This window comes from Mesoplodon bidens (genome assembly GCF_964165515.1).
Source record: "Mesoplodon bidens genome assembly, chromosome: 3".
Lineage (NCBI taxonomy): Eukaryota > Metazoa > Chordata > Mammalia > Artiodactyla > Ziphiidae > Mesoplodon > Mesoplodon bidens.
Window position 1 is genome coordinate 142,581,267 of NC_138178.1, and position 18,107 is coordinate 142,599,373.

Genomic DNA, 18,107 nt, shown 5'->3' on the forward strand with positions numbered 1-18,107 from the left:
TGAAAAAAAATAGTTTCCTTATGAACCTATACAACTTCAAAGAGAAAAAGTCCCTTGAAGAAAGCTGAAGAAGAGCTTTGGAGAAGCATGAAAGTGATGAGAAACCTGGGGGATTGGAGTTTGATTCACTTTGTTCTTGTATAGTCTGGGGATGTGGTGGAGAAGCAATGTTAGGGAAGTAGGAAGTGCTTGGATGGCCTGTTTTCTTTGCCACTTTGGAGGAAATAACCTCTACCTTCGAATGAACTACAGGTCCAGGGTCCAGGAGGTGGAACGAAGAGTTCCAAACATTTGCCAACATCACTGGGGAATATAATGTGATAAAAGTGGTTTGGAAAAATATCTTGTAATCTTCCGTTGTCATGTTTGGGGGTTGGATTTATCCTTGTTCCCTCTTCCATTTTCTTCTCTGTGGACAATTTCTCAAAGGGACCCAAGATTGAGTTTGGGGGATTGAGGCTTGTTATACAAAAAATAAAAAGGAAATTAAGGTTCCGTTTCTCTCTTCAATATTGTGCCATTTAGGAATTTTGTCTTACTGAAGGGGCCTTTCATCTATGCCTGCAGAAAAGTATAGTGCTAAGTAACTTTACCATTCTGCTGTGCTATCTTTCCCATCTCTCTTCCCCTCCTCCATTTCAAAATGGTTTGATCAGAAGAAATTGGGATACTGTTCCATTTGTCATAGCATACAGCAGAATTCCTGAAGCTCTCAGAAAATCCTAACCTAATCAACTTTTATAAATAACAGAAATGATGCACAGAACACCACTAGGCGTTGTCAAATGATTTGAATGAGATAACTCTGAGTTTCAAATTTCCAAGAAGTAGCCCTTCATTGGCCTTGGCATCTGCTTCTCCCTACACATTCTGAGAAAGAGTCAGAATGTAGAAATGAGAGGGCTTATATCAATGAGGAAAGCATTCAGCTGCCAGTAAAAGAAAAATCTGACTGCAATGGTTTTTTAAAAATGGGATTATTTTTCTCTAGAACAAGAAATCTGGAGCTAAGCTGTTGCTGGTGTTGGTTCAGAGGTTTGACGGTGCCAGGGCTAAGGCCACAGGGATCCTTTGGCACTTCTTTCATGGTTGTCACGTGGCTACTCAAGCCATCGTGTCTTCATGCAAGACAGGAAGAAGGCAGGAGGAACAGAAAGGTGGTACTTTTTTATTGGGAAAAACAGTAACCTTCTAGAAGTTCCTAGCAGACATCATTGGCCAGGATGATGTCACATGGCCAATCCTACCTTCAAGGGAGGCTGGGAAAAAGGGACTTCAGCCTTCCCAACTTTGTGGGAGAGCCAGACAGAAGAACGAGGCTGGGAATGTTTGTTGGTTCTACCAATCTTGTTTTCCATGGGGGCCCACAGCCTTGGGTGTGAGACAGTCTCTGTCTGCTGTTTGTGCTTCATTATTGTCCTTGCCAATTCGCTTTAGTTAGCACAAACCAGTTGGCTCACTTTTTAGACCCTGTGAATTTTATCTAATGGATTTAACAAACATTTCTCAAAATGAGAAAAGCACACAATTGTATAGGGAACAGAGGCATGCAAAGAAGGCTGGGCAAGCATACAGAGAAAAAGCTTTGGTGGGCTTCCCTGGTGCGCCTGCCAATGCAGGGGACACGGGTTCGTGCCCTGGTCCGGGAGGATCCCACATGCCGCAGAGCGGCTGGGCCCGTGAGCCATGGCTGCTGAGCCTGCGCGTCTGGAGCCTGTGCTCCGCAACGGGAGAGGCCACAACAGTGAGAGGCCCGCGTACCACAAACAAACAAACAAACAAACAAAACTTTGGAGGATGTCCTCTGAATGGTTAGACTTTGAACCATGTCTGCCTAAAACACCCTATTGTCACTCTCCAAACAGGTGAAAGCCAGTCCTGGTATGAAATAGAGTCAAAAGATTATAGCTTTGGGGGTGCAGTAGGAAAGGCAGACCCCTAGGGACCCATCAGAGGGGAAATTGGTCTCCTCTTGGAATTAGCTGAACTCAGAATCCTCAGAGGCAAACTGTTCACTCCTTCAAATTGTTCGTTGGAGGGGCCATTAGAGCATGATGGGAAAAGGACTCACCAGAGCCCCAGAGCATGCTGAGAGTTGTGAGAAGGGACAGATAATGTTTCAGCTGAATGTGAAGAGGCTGACTTTCCATCAGAAAGGCTTTGCAGGAGTGTGGAGAGTAGGCTGAACAAGCCAGTCATTTTCTCAAACCAGGAGGCACTCTGGTGCTCTCTCTGCACCTGTGTGTCCATAACTCTGCAGCTCAGTGCTTTCCTCAGCACCCGTGGCTCCTGCACCCTGATGGTCAGAATTGTCCATCACCATAGCAACCTCAAGAATGGCTCCAGATCAGATCTCTTTGATCTTCGGGGATGCAGGTGTGCTTCTCTTCTCTTTTCTTTTCCTTTCTTCTCTTCTCTTCTTTTCTCCCTCCATGAGGAAGGACAGGGACGTTGTGAAAGGATAATGAGAGATAGAGCTGAAATTAGCTGTTAAAGTTGCCCACTCCAACAAGAAATGGCACACGCCTCAAGGCAGAGTGTGAACAGATGTTGTATAACTTGTACCACCAGCCTCTTGAAGCGTCTGCCCTCACACAGGTTCTCAGACCCTCTCACAAGGAAGAGGGGATTTGCATTATGGCTACAGGAAATAAGAGAACTGGGATTGCTCTCATGGGTAGCAGGTTGATGTGTAAACAAGGAAATAAGGAGTGTGCTTTTCTGTTACAGCTGTCTCTTGTGCTTACTTGTTTTTTTCAGAAACAGTCTGGTTTATGTGGAAAGATTCAACAATTCAATAAATTCAGCAAACTTTTATGGAGTGTCTTCTCTTTATTTTATCTTTTATATCTCACCTCTTGTAACTGGAATTCCAGACAGCTTACTATCAAGGACATAAAAGACTAGACTAATAAAATAGAAAATCAGGACCGAAGAAAGAACAAAAAGCAAATATTCTAACCACGGGGTTAACATGATGGTAACTGAGGATTAAAATTTAACTTTGAGAATCCTAAACACAGGGATGAAAAAAATTTATATTCTTCTTGGTTTCTCTTGGAGAAAACAATTTCTCTCCTACTAAATTCTAAGATAATTCTCTGGAGGCATTTGGATTTAGTTGACATTGGGTGACATAGCCTTCCTCCTCCGCCTCCCCTTCTTCTTCATCACCATGATCACTGACATTTATTGGGAGCTATTTATTGACATTTTTATTTATTGACACTTACTGAATATGCTAGACACTGTTCTAAGCACTTCAGGTACACTAGCTCATCCTTGAAATAATTCTAGGAAGTATATGCTAGGATTATCCTCATTGTGTATAGGTGGGAGAATTCAAACGTAGGTGGAGTGTTCCACATAACAGACTTGGTTCCTGGGCTATTGTTCCTGCCAAGGAGACATGTTCCTCTGCTGAGCCTAACACCAAGGGTGTCCTTAAGGACCAGGACTAGCTTGTGTCATGGATCTGTTAGGCCATCCACATGCCCCAGGAGAGCCCCCATGCTTTCTTAGGGAGAAGCACAGAGGGCTTTGCCTCAGTCAAGATGACCTTGGCTGATGAACTAATACTCTGGTCCCACTGCCAAAGTTGTTCCTATTATGGAAGGGAATGCAAAAGGTTGATTCTGGCCAAGGTTAGTTATGTCCTTTTTGGAGTAAGAACTGAACAATCAAGGCACCTTTGAGACATATGGACCCACCTCATGGAAATTTAGCATTCCATGACCTGCTCAAACCAGTGAGGTCTGAACCTCCGACAAGCACCTCAGTTTCTCCGTAGTGCATTGCCCTGCCTCACTTATAGAAGAGGGGGCAATAGATGCTGTTCCATCCCAGAAAATCCTCTGACATGAGGATCTGCAGACATCCGGCTCCAGCCATACAAGATGGGGTGATTTGGTGCAGGTAGCAGGCTTCCAGGATGAGCTCCAGAGGACAGAGGGGCCTATAGCTCTAAGTGGAAAAGTCTGTCCCTAAATATTTTTGCTTTAGCCAAGATGCCACACAACTACCGTGACACCAGTGAAAGGCTAGACTGGTCTGAGCAACTGTTCACGTTTTCTTTCTCTCTCTCACTTTTACACAATAGAGTCTTCTGCATAGGTCTTGTGGTTATGTCCTTCAAAGAATCTGGCAGCCCGTCTCTCTAACGCTACTGAAGGGTACTTTCTTCTGAGTCAATACCCATCTTTCTCTTGCATTGTCCACATCTTGTAAGTGAAATATCCCTTCCTCCAGCTGTAGTAGCCTAGTATAGTGAGTGATTCTTCACCCTCCAGATTCTTCCTCCTCCACCTGCACCCTCCATCATGCTTTGCATTGACATATTTGAAATTTGTCACATTCCTCTTCATAACAACCACTTCTGTTTCTCAAGTGCTTATTATGTAGCAGGCATGGAACTAAGAGATTCACACAATTTATTCATTTAAGCCTACACTCTACAGATTAGAGGATGATTATTGTCATTTTACATAAGAAAAAACTGAGGTCAGAGAGTCCACATTACTGCCCAGGGTCCCATAACTGGTAAGTAGCAGAATTGGGACTTGACCCCAGGAGACTGATTCCAAAGCCTGGACTTACACCACTACACTGACTGCCTTCACCTTACACCATTCACTACAGTACTGTGATGGAAAGTTTTAACAAAATGGAGCACAGAAGCTATTTCACATATACCACCACACATACCAAAAAGGAAGTTTTTAAAATCAACATTTTACTCAATTTTAATTATGAATATTAGGTTATATTTACATAAACTGTCTTTTAACTGTTTATGAATGGATAGCTACTCCAGAAAGTAAATCTCTCAGGACTCAACATGAAAAAAAAAATCCTTCTTAAATATTTTGTTTAAAATCATTTTATGTTGCTGCCAAAGCAACAGAAAATAATTAAATTCCTTTGCATTTTATGATATAATTACATAAGCAGTCATGCTATTGCTATCTGTAAATGTCAAGCATCCTAGTTTGGGACCCCTGTGGTCACCTGTGTTGGTGTAATTATGATTTCAGTGTTGTGAGCCAAGGCTTGGTGATGACTTGGCAGTTCATTCAACACACAGGAGCCTCTGACTAATTCTTGGAAACTGACAGTGTGGACCTGGATCAGGGAAAGATCCTGTCAGCCCTAAGAGTCCTGAGAAAATGCCAAGCAAAGAAGGGTCTGAGGCCAGCTCTCAGTGACTGCCCTCACGCAACCACTGCCTGCTCAGCAGTGAGTGTTCAAGACCATCATCATGGTAGCTTGTGCCCCACACTGTGCAGTTCTGGGCAAGTCCACCAACCTTTCCTTATTCTACCCCCAGCTCCCAAAGGTGACCTTGGACCATCTTGTCTCTATCTGTGCCTAGGTTCTTCCATCTTTATAAATGTTCTCTTCTTCTATGTTAGGAAATGGCAGTTTCGCAAAAGGCTTTGCATTCATTGAGGAAGGGCACTTTTCAAATGAAAGACACTGCATCCATATCGACTTTTCTCTTCAGTGTTAGGAAAGTTATGCTTTCCATTCTCTATATTCTGGGGTGGGGGGGGGGTAGGTGGGGGTAGTGGGAAGGAGAGGAGCAAAGGGAGCAGCCTCCAAATGGCACAAGGACACAGAGAATAAAGCTTTTCTTGTTTCCTCCTGCAGGGCTTGCAATACAGCAAAAATGGTCTGTCTTTGGGCTAAATGAAGGGGCCTGGGTAAGCCACGCAGACCTTCATGGATTTTATGGCCTTAATCAACTACATTAAAGTTAGTCATCTTAATCAACACCTCATTGGTGTGTAGGGAGAGCTGGATTTTTTTAAGTGCTTTGAAAATTTCTCCAAGCCAGCTGGTAATGGCTTGGCTGCTGGGGTCACACGTCATCGTAAACCCAGAATCTAACAATAGCAGTATGCTTGCTGGGGTTTAACCACTGTTGTCCACTGGGAGACCCATGCGGCATCCCAGAAGTTCTTAAATCACATGGAAGAAAATTTTATGACATGGAAAGAAGACAATGCCACCACTTTAAACCTGCTGCTTCCTATTGGGAAGGAAATGAGTGGGGGATTCAGGGGCCACAGGGAAGTTTCAGTACCAATGACCATACACCGTGAGGGTTCAGCCCAAGAAGAAACAATTTTCCCAGTTCCAGACCCAGGAGGGATGGAGAGAACAATGAAGGGAAGGAAATCTAAAGAAAACTATAAAACCAGAAGGGAAATTGGAAAAGGAATTCCCTGGGCAATTCATTAAAAACGGGAATTAATTTCAGGTCAGACTAAGCTGCCTCAGGTCTTCTCTACTGAATGAGGTGGCTGCTCAGGGCACTCATCCATTTCTACATCCTGATAAGGTCTCAGAGATCCCAGGCTCTCTGGATTAAGACCCACATAGCCATATCTGTCAGCTATAGAGAGGTACAGGGACTGAAGAGGAATTCATAGAACAAGACAGCTTCTGGAGACCCATAAAAGGAGCCAAACAGAGGGTCCTGGAGACCTTCACGACTCTGGTGGGAGACTATTTCTTTCTAATAGTAATCCAACCTTAGCTCAATTCCCTAATTTTACAGATGGATTATTCAGCAACTTGTGGATCACAGAGAGGTAACGTTAAACAAACCCACAGAAACCAAACTGAAAAAAACCAACAAAAAACAGCTAAGGAAAGCAAGCTACAGTGAGACTGGGGAAGTGTAATTCCTTAGACTGCTTTTCTTTTCTGTGTGCTGTGAGGACCAGAGACCAATTAATGTTTGTAATCAGAAGATTTTGCAAAATCCTTTCTGAGAATGCTTGGATACTTCAGGCTGCTCTGCTGCTCAGAACTTCTTTGATAGTTGAGGGGGTTTCTACTTTCTCTTCCCTTTCTGTTGAAGAGTGCTAGGATTGGCCCAGCATGGAAAGATAAGCAGGAAGAGGGCATTCCAAAGCCTGGGTGTCTTCATTTTAGGATGCAGGAAAAATTCACTTAGCTCCATTTTTCTTCCCAAGAGAGTAATCCATGATGCTTTCTTAGCTCATAGACAAGTGATGAGTTTAAATGACTTACAATATATTAAAGTATATGTGAGAATGTTTAACCCCACCCTGTTTGCAGCACTTTGTTCTGGCAGCCCTAGGAAATGAGTACACAGAGGTTAAGCCATTTGCCCAGGGGCACACAACTAGTGTGGAGGAAATGGAAGCCCCCGGGCGTGTTTCAGAGCTGATGCTCTGAGCCTCCTCTGCGGTAACACATTCCGCAGCTGCGGTGGGTTTTGCACTGGAAGGGACCCTCATCAGATTCAGGGATGTGCAGCCAGAGAGTCCTAGCCGCCTTCTCTTCCGTTCCTGTGCGCTCTGCCTCACGATGGTCGGGGCTCAGGCAGACGGTAAACAGTTAACGCGTGGGCAGGGAAATCTGGATCAGACAACTCCGAGGCAGTGAAAGCAAGCCCGCCACACTCTTCGACAGATGGTCACCCAGCGGTTCCCTAAACACCTGCCAGGAGTCCGCACGGCTGGCGGGTCTGCGGGAGGTGGGTGCGCGCTGGGCTCGGAATCCTGCTCGGCCTCCTCTTGGCCGGGTGACCTTGGCCGAGGTGTCCCATGTCCCCGGTTTCTTCGGTTTCCTCGTGTAGAAGAGGAGGACAAGTCCGACGACCCTCAGTGTTATTGTGGCAAATGTGACAGTGAAAGTGACCACGCCAGGGACCGAAGCAGTACCTTAAAGAGAAAGAACAAGCGGACGCCTTCCTTTCTGTCCCTCCCTGTCCACCAAGCGCCACAAGTAAACGCCGCGGATTTTCTCCTTTGCTCCCTCTCCCTGACTGTGTCTAAGCCAGCGATGTGGCATCTCACGTTTGGCTCTTAGCATGCGCAGCCTTCCCTAAGCTTCCAAGTGAGGTGATCTACATGAAAAATTAATCGTGTATTTTCTTCTTTTTTTTCAAGTGGAGAAATTATTTAGGGCTTTGGGGAAGATGAGGCGGCTATTTTCTATGCAGCGACTCATCCCCTTGGCCATCACCCCTGCCATGTTCAGCAAATGATTCTTCTAGTCTCTTCCCGGCAGGTGGTCTCGCAGCTACATGTGTTCTGCGCATCCAGCAGGGTGCTCCGGGGAACGCGACATAGCGATGACTGCTGTTTCTAATTACTGCAGAATCAGGAGGCAAAGGAAGGAAGCGCTGCCAGCCTGGTGGGCTGCTGTGCAAACACACGGTCCCGGTTATTGGGTTCCTGGGGCTGGCGGGGCCCAGTTGCCTGACTGGTCGCTTGGAAGTGAGGATTTGCTTTTCTCCAGACTCGACTCTGAATGATAGGCGGGGACACCCCAGTCAATAAGCCCTTATTTAGGGAGCACCTAGTGTGCTCTTGATTTTGTGCTAAGTGTTGGGGCTGGGATGGGGGGGAGAGGGGGGATACAGGCAGTGATAAACACAGCTCCGTCCTTCGGGAAGCTTCCATGATAGCTAGGGATGAGGACAAAGTACGAGAGAAAAAGTAGCTCACTTCATCCATCTAACAGCATTTATTGAGAGTTGCCCTTGTGGAGTGTAAAGTCAGTGGGGGAGGAGACAGTAATCCAGTGTTATCACACACATGCAGTTGCAAACCATGGTCAATGCAAAGCAAAATACAGGGGCTATTAGAGCATAAATGGGGACCTGATTTGTCCTGGGGTCAGCGGAGGATTTCCAGATGAAGGGCTATAAGATCCATTGTGAGAATGGAAAAGAAAGGTTGCTCTAGGAAGTGTTTGGGAAGAATGGACAAGCTGGTGGACAGACGCAGGGCTGAAGGACAGGGGTGTTAAAAGATGACTCCTAAGTTTCGAATAGGAATAACTGAAAATCAGAGGTGCTCTTGTCAGGGCGGTTGGGATGGGGAGTCCGTTACCCAGGGGAAGCAGCATAGAACATGACAGCCCAGGGGACAGAGCAGGGGACTGGACACACTGTGCAAGGTGGGGAGGCAGGTGGGTGAAGCCTGGTGAGGGGGGTGTGCAGAGGCTGTGAGAGGGGTAACTCTACAGGAAAACAACTCTAGGGAACGGAAGATGGGGGCAAGTTCTCAACCTCGGGAACTGCGCGTAGCTAGGGCTTCAGGTGAGAGGAAGGGAACTCACGTGAATGAACACTTGTGTGCCTGGTTCTGTGTTGGGTATTTATACACTGCCATTGTGTGGGGTCATCAGGCAGCAAGACTCAGAAACTCACTCAGGGTCATTTCAGTAAAGTATGTGTGTGTGTATGTATGTATGTGTGTATGTGTGTGTGATGTGTGGTGTGTGTATGTGTGTGTGTGATGTGTGTGTGTGTTATTATATCCCAAGGCAGGAAACAGCTGGACCTCCCAGGACATGGCCTTGGAAGTCATGTACGGCTGCCTCTCCTTGCATCTCTCTTGGGACACATGGTCTCTCATCTCTGTTTTTCTCTGTGTCTGTTCCATTTTCCTGCTTCTCTCTGTTGACTATTGCTCCCCATGGCCTCACTGTGACTTTTTAGTTTGAGTCCAATATTATCCATCCAATCATTCATTCAATGAAATTTATTGAATACCTACTATGTTGTCAGTCAGTATTTTTAGTCACTGGGCATACAGCAGATATCACAGTGAAGTCTCTTCCATTCCAGTAGAGGAGACATATTAAACAAACAGAGATATAATATTTCGGATATATTATTATAGGGCAATAATGCTGTGAAGAAAAATAAAGCTGAGTGAGGGTCTGGAAAGTGCCTTTGGGGTGGTGGGGTGGAGTGTTTTTTTTTTTTTTTTTTTTTAATAACTGCTGTCTGAAAAGGCCTCCCTCTGATCCAGTCACATTAGAGCAGAGCCTTGAAGAAAGTGAGTGAGTGATGCACGCAGATATCTGAGGCAAGAGTGTTTCCAGCCGAGGGGAAAATAGGGGTAAAGACCCTGAGATGGGGCATTGAGAGACAAGTGTGGCTTGTGTGGAGTGGGGGAGGGGAGATCACAGCAAGTGACCAGCTCATGCCAAGCCTACAGGCCATTGCGAGACATGAGACAGGTCTTTGGGAGGCTGGGAGTACAGGAGGGACGTGGTGTGCCTTCCACATGACAGGCTGCTGCAGGAGCTGTGTGGAGACAGACTATCGAATGAGGGGGGCTGGGGGGGGCAGTTAGGAGGCCGATTCAGTGATCCCATGAAGGATGACGGTGATCTGGATTAGGGTGGAAGCTGGGGAGGTAATGAGAAGAGGGCAGATTCTGGATAAGTTTGAAGGATGGATAATTGCACATGGATCTAACTGACTTGTTTCTGGATATTTTAGTTCAATTTGTTGAGAGAGAGACTCCTATGGGCCCAGGGGAGGCTTTGGATGGGCTGACCAGAGAGGGAGGAGGGTAGGGGCAAGTGATACCAAGCAGCTCTTCAAGCAAGCAAGTGAGGAAAGATCCTCAAATAAGGGGCAGGTGGCCACGTAGTTGGCCTGTTTCCTTTACTCAGGCCAACTCATTTAATGATGAGGTGTTGTTATTCCAGTCTTCCATTTAAAAAACTAGGGCTCAGAGAGGTTGAGTCACTTCCCTACGACCACACAGCTGGTGAGGAAGAGCCTAGATTTCACCTTTGGGATCCTGTCTGACTGTAAAGGCTCGGCTGTAACTGCCAAGTCAGGGTGCCTGGGGGATAAAGAGAAATGCAAGGTCCTGGAAGTCCCCAAAGCAGCGTCTGAAGAATGGGAAGGTGGCAAACAGGACCCGTGCCATGGATAAGCCGGCAAAGGGGAGAAGTGGGAGGCTGCCTCTGCAGTTGCCCCAGGGACCTTGCTGCCCGTGGTCAGGCTGCGATGGAGAGCCAAGGCCATTGGGATGGGGTGAAAAGTGAGGGCTCTGCAGTTAGAGGGGACGCTGCCACCTGCTGACGGTGTCATCTTGGGCAATTACCCTCTGAGCCTCCACTTCTGAAACTAAGTTATGCTGTATTAAACCATCCCCACAAAATTTCTTCTTTTTCATGTTCCATGTTCACTGTGGATTGGTTTCAGCGCTGCCGCTCTAGGTAGCATTCACTGTGGGCCAGAGTGACAGAGGGGCCCCTGCCAGAGGGGGAGAGAGAGAGAGGCTATCACCGATCACTGTCCCAGTGAATGGCAGAGGAGAGTATAATCCCCCCCACCCCGGGGAAGGGCAGTTACTATTTGAACAACAATATCATCTACCCCAGTACCTACCACCAAGGGCTTCAAAAGCACTTAGTGCTGCATCTTGGCATATAGTGAGAGCCTCTAAATGATAGCTATTACTATTATTAGCAGGCTGCAGTGCCCTGGAAGGCAGTTTGCTGGTCGCACCGAGGAAAAGCTCCGTCTCTCTCATTGAGTAGTTTGTCAGTGGGAAGGAGAAAAAGCAGTGGCGCCGGGGGCTTGCTCTGAACACAAGCTCCTTGGTGGGCGCCGCTTCTGGCCCTCCCCCTCGCCCATGCCTCCTGCCTCTCGGGGCCTCCTGCGCTCCTTTGCTTTTCACATCTTTCACGTTTCCACCACAGCTCCTCTCTCCTCCAGGCACTCCCTTGCTCTTCTTACTATAGTTTAAAATTTTTTAACAGAAATTTGAGTAAAAATCATTTATAGTTACAGATTTTGGTCAGGAGCCCTAGCTAATCAAGTTCCACTGGAGTAATGATTCCTTACTTTCAAGAGTGCAGAGTGAAGGAAATTTGCCTCCAGCTTGACTTCTAATAGGAAAAAAGAAAAAGCGAAGAGCTGAGGCAATTTCAGTTCTCACTAACCCAGGGAATCCACTATGAGTGGGCCCATCGCCTTCCTTCCTGGTTGCATTTGAGTACGTGCCCATGTGCCGCAGTCCTAGGTTGGATACTGTACACAAATTCACAAAGAAAACAATTGGGATGGGCACAGACTAACTAGGAATTCACAGTTTAAAAGAATGACACCACTGATACTTGTATATCCATAGGGTGCATTTTATCCAGCCCTGGAATGGTAGCTGAGAAAGGACAATCTTCCTTACCTAGATGGTAGCAGCTGGGAGGGAGGAGAAAGAAGTGGGAAGATTTGCTAAATAAGGGATGTTAAGAGGAGGAAGAACCAGTTAGGGGAAGATAGTGCCCACGAGTGGCTTTAATTTTTGCCTGGGCCACAAATTTAGTGATTCTCAAGGCATTGTTTGTTTGTTTGTTGTTTTCGCTTTTTGACTTTGGCCTCACAACAACCTTGAGAAGTAGAAAGAGCTGGTATATTTATATGTATTTTCATACACAAGGTAAATGAGATTCAGGGAGATTAGGTGATTGAGTTGAAGACACACAGTCAGTAAATGAGAGAGGCTAAATATTTTTACTTTTTGCTACATGTTGTTTTTATTACTACAAGTAGCCTCTAGAAGGTGAACATAGGTTTTATTTTATTTATTTAATTTTTTAATGGGTCATTTAAATTTTATTCTTCATATATTTAGAAATATTCTAAAAGTAATAGGAACCCATATTACTTTTATAATTGGAAAAGTTAGTGCAGAGAGATAACAGGTCGTTATCCTTTTAATAATGCTTCTAATGTAAATGTAGATGTCTTACAGATTTTTTTTTTTTTTGAACATAGGCTTTACAAAATGTTTGAGTAACCATTATTCCTTTCTTCATCAAGAATTTTAGGTAGGTCCAAATGATTTTGTTGGAGAATGAGCAAAGGTAGTAGAAAGCAAATTTAATGGAGGCTAATTTTGACCATGAGTTGCAATCAATTACTTAAGTTAAGTTTAGGTTCATTTGTCCAGGGCAGCAGCCATAATCTCATAAACAGAGATGGTGACAAGGTTTATTAATATGTGAGTTTTGGGTACTGGCTAGTGTTCTTTGGTTGCAAACAACAGAAATCAACTTGGATAAGTTAAGCAGACACATTGGTTGGAAAGACTTCAGACAGTTCACAGGGTCTACGGAAGACTGAAGAATTGGGCTTGGACGATGGCAGTGGTCTGGGTAGATAGAGGGGTCAAGAAGGCAGGAACCAATCAGAGGCAGCACTGGGGCACTGCTGCCAGGATGAAGGGGGAGGGTCTGGTGACCTAACCTGAGTCATGTACTGGTCAGGGCCTCGTTGACAGTCCCACTAAAGTGACCTGCAATCAGAAAAGGAAAACAGAATTTTCAGTTACTAAAAGAGGGGGAGCTGGGAAGACAATGCTCATCCTCTAACCTGACTACCCAGCCCCATGCAATCCTCCAGGAAAGGAGAGTTTTTGCCAGCCCCAGTGCAAGAGCTTTTGTGATGTGGAAAGGGGGGATGGGTGGGAAGGGTTGGAGGGTGGTGGTGTAAAGGGATTAAGTCTATCAATAGAGGGAGTGAGTAGGGAGGCGGGAGGACAAAGGCCTGCGTAACTTGCCAGGTGCTGGAGCTTGAGGAAGAATATGGGGTTTGAAGTGTCTCCAAAATAGCATCTCTTAGGGCAGAGAGGTTCTGAGATATGTTTATCTGAGTCAGGTACTGAGAGCTTCTTGTATAGAAGTCACGTACAGAGAGCTTCTGAGATATGTTGTGGTGAGTTATGAACTGAATCACCTTTATTGTACAGTCGTCCCTCAGTGTTCATGGGGGAATTGATTCCAGGAACCCCCAAATCCATGGATGCCCAAGTCCCTTACATAAAATGATGCAGTGCAGTGAATACTGCTGGCCCTCATAGCTGCGGGTTTTCACAACCGCAGATCCGACCAACCACAGATTGAAATTTCAGATATGAAACCTGCAGATACAGAAAGCCTACTGTACTTATCGAGATACGAGTGAAGATTGGCAGTTCTGTTTTAATTACATGTGACCCTTCATTGTGTGATTTTGAATGTGACTTTGTACTTAGACTGCTTGTGTAGAGCTCTGGATTTTACTAGGGTCACAATGACGTTTTGTGTTTGTCATCAAAGTTCTGGGAAGCTAAGTGTCCTGCAGCTAGAAGGACAGGCAGATGAATGTGGTTGAATTGACCCATTCCCTTCTTTTCTTTGTTCTGGTTCTAGCATTACTTATTTTAGTTTTTCCAGGAGGAAGAATTTAAATCTGCTTAAACTTTCTTAAGGAAGTAAAACCTTTGATGACTTTATTTTCTATAAAGTGAGTATATTTCTGGTCAGAGGTTAGGATGTACATGGATGGGCCCTAAATTTCCATTATTATTGTCCCCTTGTAAACAGATCATTTTTATTATAAAATAAGAATTCCAGTGCACTATTTCATAGATAAGAAAATTGAAGCACAGGATCTAACCCATAAAAATTTAATTAGGCTAGTCTCAGGTTATTTGGAAGCCAACATTATCATCATAGTAACTAACTTTCTGAGTAAGGATTTCACATGCCTGGTAACCCTATGAAGTCGATCTACTCTTATCTCCATTTTACAGATGAGAAGAGTAAAGTCACTCCCTTGTTTATAGGTCACACAGGTAATAAGAGAGAGTGTCCCAAACTAGCCCACCTGACTGCAGAGCCACACAGGTAATAAGAGAGTGTCCCAAACTAGCCTACCTGACTGCAGAGCCCACACTCTGAACGCCTACCTTGTACTCCAGTCGATAACCCAATTAACAACTCATTGATCTAGACTCATGTGGTCACTGAATGGTTCTAGCTACTAGTAGGACTCATTTACTATAACTATTCTAGTATTCAGAACCCAATCTATTATATTAGTATAATTAAGAGAACTAAAAAAAGAAAAAGGTCCATTGGTAGGTTAATGAATCAATTTTGGATTAATTAGGGTTTGCTAATTAATTAATTGAAAATAAAATCCCTGCCTTCAAGGAACTTAGAGCCTGGTGAAAATGTCAGATGATAAATAATTGCAAAAAGTAAACATATAATTACAAATTCTGATAGTGATAAGTTCTTCGAGGGCAAATCGAAGTAGTAGGGAAAGGTGGGGAGAAAACAGAGGGGTGGGGGGAGGCAGTTAGCCGTATCAGAGTCTGTCATCCATCCATCCTGCGTCATGGCATGTCCTGTAGGTATATGGCATTTTGCCAAGTGCCCCGGAGCGCAGGAAGATAAACAGGATATGGTCTTGCCCTCAACAGGAACTCGAGGGAGAAAACGCAGGTACACAAATAACCATAAGAACGCGAATGAAGATGACATGATGGCAGTGATGATTATGAGAGCTAACATTTCTTGGCACAATTTGAAGTACTCTACGTGGAAACTCAATCCATAAAACGATCCTATGACATAAATACTATTATCCGCAAATGGATGGAGAGGGCATGGAGAGCAGCCAGGTATGGATATGTCTCGAGTTTGTCTCGGGACCAGGAGGTGAGGCAATGGAGGCTGACTTTAAGGAATGACTAGAAAATGGCAGAGAGGGAGGAACAAGATGTTATGGGCATTCAGAGGAGGGGGAGCATACTTCTGGCTGGAAGAATCTGGAGAAACTTCCTGGAGGAGTGGGTATTGGACGTGGGCCTTGAAGGGTGGGGAGAATCTAGCAGGCAGAGCCTGGGCAGTCAGCAGAGAGAGTGAGGCTGTGTGGTGAACGTGGGCCTGGGCTCAGATCTCCCTGGCAGCCGTGTAGGGCAGTGCTTCCTACACCTGGCAGTGCTTCAGTTGCCTAGAACACCTTTAACAAATACAGATTCCTGGGATCCACCCCCAGTAAGTCTAAGCAAGTTGGGGTCAGGCCTGGGAACACCCATTTTTCAAAGCACCTGGGTGAGTCTGCCCCTGGGACAGGGGTTTGGGAAGCATTATTGTGGGACGTAATGTGGAACCATAATGTAGGATGGTAACGCGAGGCAGGGTGTGGCCAGATTCTGCATGGCCTGTGCTCCAGGCTTCGAAGTTTGCTTTATAAAATGGGAGTCGGCTGAGAAGACTCATCAATGAAGCCAGGCCCCAGGAAGGTCAGTCTGGTCCAGAATGCTAGATTCCTCAAGAGCCTGAAGGCGAGAGGACTAGTTAGAGGCTAGTTAATTGTCCATGCAAGAGGTGCATGGCCTGGGGTAGTGGCAGTGGGTGTGACATGAGAGCCCAAATGAGTCATGGGGACAGAGTCAGCAGGACATGGTACCCAGATGGATGGGGAGGGGATGGAGAGCTTCTGAGCAGTGCCATTTCAGGACCACATCCAGACCAGGGCTCCAGCCCGACACAGTGGTCTCTAGTGAAGTTTCTGCTCCACAGGGGGACATGAGGGAAGGGTTGGCTGGCCAGAGGCCTGGCCTCCTCGTGGGACAGGTATCTGGCCTAAAGCCTTCTCTCTTCACTCTGTCTCTAAGGATTCTCCCTGGAAGAGGCTTTCCAAATATCTTAGAAACTCAGTAACATTTACAAATCCTTCAGGCTGAAAAGACAGGTTCTTTAGTTTATAGAATAAGAAAGAAAGGTGGATGCAGGGATGATGATGACGTCAAGACCAAGACTGAGGAAAGACCTACTATTTGAGTGATTTGTTTTGGCTCAGAAATAGAACAGTTTCGGGCTTCCCTGGTGGCGCAGTGGTTGAGAATCCGCCTGCCGATGCAAGGGACACGGGTTCGTGCCCCGGTCTGGGCCCGTGAGCCACGGCCGCTGAGCCTGCGCATCCGGAGCCTGTGCTCCGCAACGGGAGAGGCCACAACAGTGAGAGGCCTGCGTACCGCAAAAAAAAAAAAAAAAAGAAAAAAAGAAAGAAAAGAGAAATACAGCAGTTTCAGCCGAGTAACAGTAGTATCAACAATCATTAACAGTAGCAGCCATTGAGCAGTAACTCAGGGAAAACCACTGTGTTAGAAGCTTCATCTGCATTGCTTAACTCGTGCCATGGCCCTGAGAAATGCTAACTGGGGCCTTCTTAGCTCCAGTTATCAGATAAAGAAACTGAGGCTCAGATAAAACCTGCTCAAGGTCCCACAGCACCTGAACGGCAGGGCCAGGATGCTGTGTAAGCGCTCTTCGGGGTATGCTGCCTGCAGAGAGGGATGTGAGGATAAGGTAGAGAGGAAAGAGTACTGGGCTTGGAGCCAGAACACCCAGGGCCGAATCCCAGCTCTGGTCACTCCCAGAACTCCTCAAAACAAGCTCAGTTCTCACCCAGCCCCACGGGGTGGTTGTAAGGCTCAAAGAAAACAGAGAAGGCATCGGGAATGCAGGATGTCCTGCTATACCGCTTCCTCTGCAGAAAGAAGCCACCAAGCTATCAGTTATGAATTTAAAGGGCAAAGTCTCAATGGAGGGTGGAAAAGACAGGTACGCTCAGCTGCATTCTGCTCAGCAGTCTCTGAGGGCCAGCCCTGGGCTTGGAATTGTGCCTGGTAGGCATCAAAAGATCCTTTGTGATTGGTCCTCATTTGAAGGGGCAGGGGAAGTACATGAAATGTGAAAGGCAACACTTCTCCCCTGCAACACGAGGAACAGTGGGAATGAACCGTACAGTGGAGACGTCCTTTTCCATGAACTTGAAAACCTGGGAGATGGCTGGATCAATAGACCGTCATTTTGAAAAGAACTAAATGGCAGGGATATGATGATAATCAGCAGGGTGCTTGGGTTTGCCAGATACAAATCATATTAACACCGAAACAATTTCTTTCTAGATGAAGATAGCTGACTTTGGCTTGGGGCCAACAGAAAGTGGATTTAGAGGAATATTGAGGCTCAATGAAGAAATAACTCTTACTTTAGCTTCCTCTGAATCCTAACTTGGGGAACCAGCCCATACACTAGTTCATCTAAACTAGAGGGGGGACACAAAATGAGAAGAAAAACTGTATCTCAGTTGGAATTTGCTGGAGAACATGTCTGAGTTGACTTCCTTTCCACTGAAGGTGAAATTCTTCCATTGAGGCAAGGTTGTCCTGGGGCTGCTAAGCTGTGGAGAAGAATGTTTATTGATTGAGTTCATACATTTTACAAGGGCAGAAATGCCCTGGATTGCTCCGAATCTGTTTTAATGTGTAACTGTTTCTTACAGGTAAGTATTTTGTTTTTAAGCATCAGCTCCACATAGCTTGGTGGTCTTCAATTGCCTCAGGCACGTATTTTGTTTTTCTGAAAGAGAAAGTGAGAAAATTAAGGGGAGATGTGTAACACTCTTCCTCTGCAGGCTCCCTTCCCCCAGCCCCGTCCTGATCCAGGGGTGAAAGCTCTCTCGCCCAGCCTCTTAC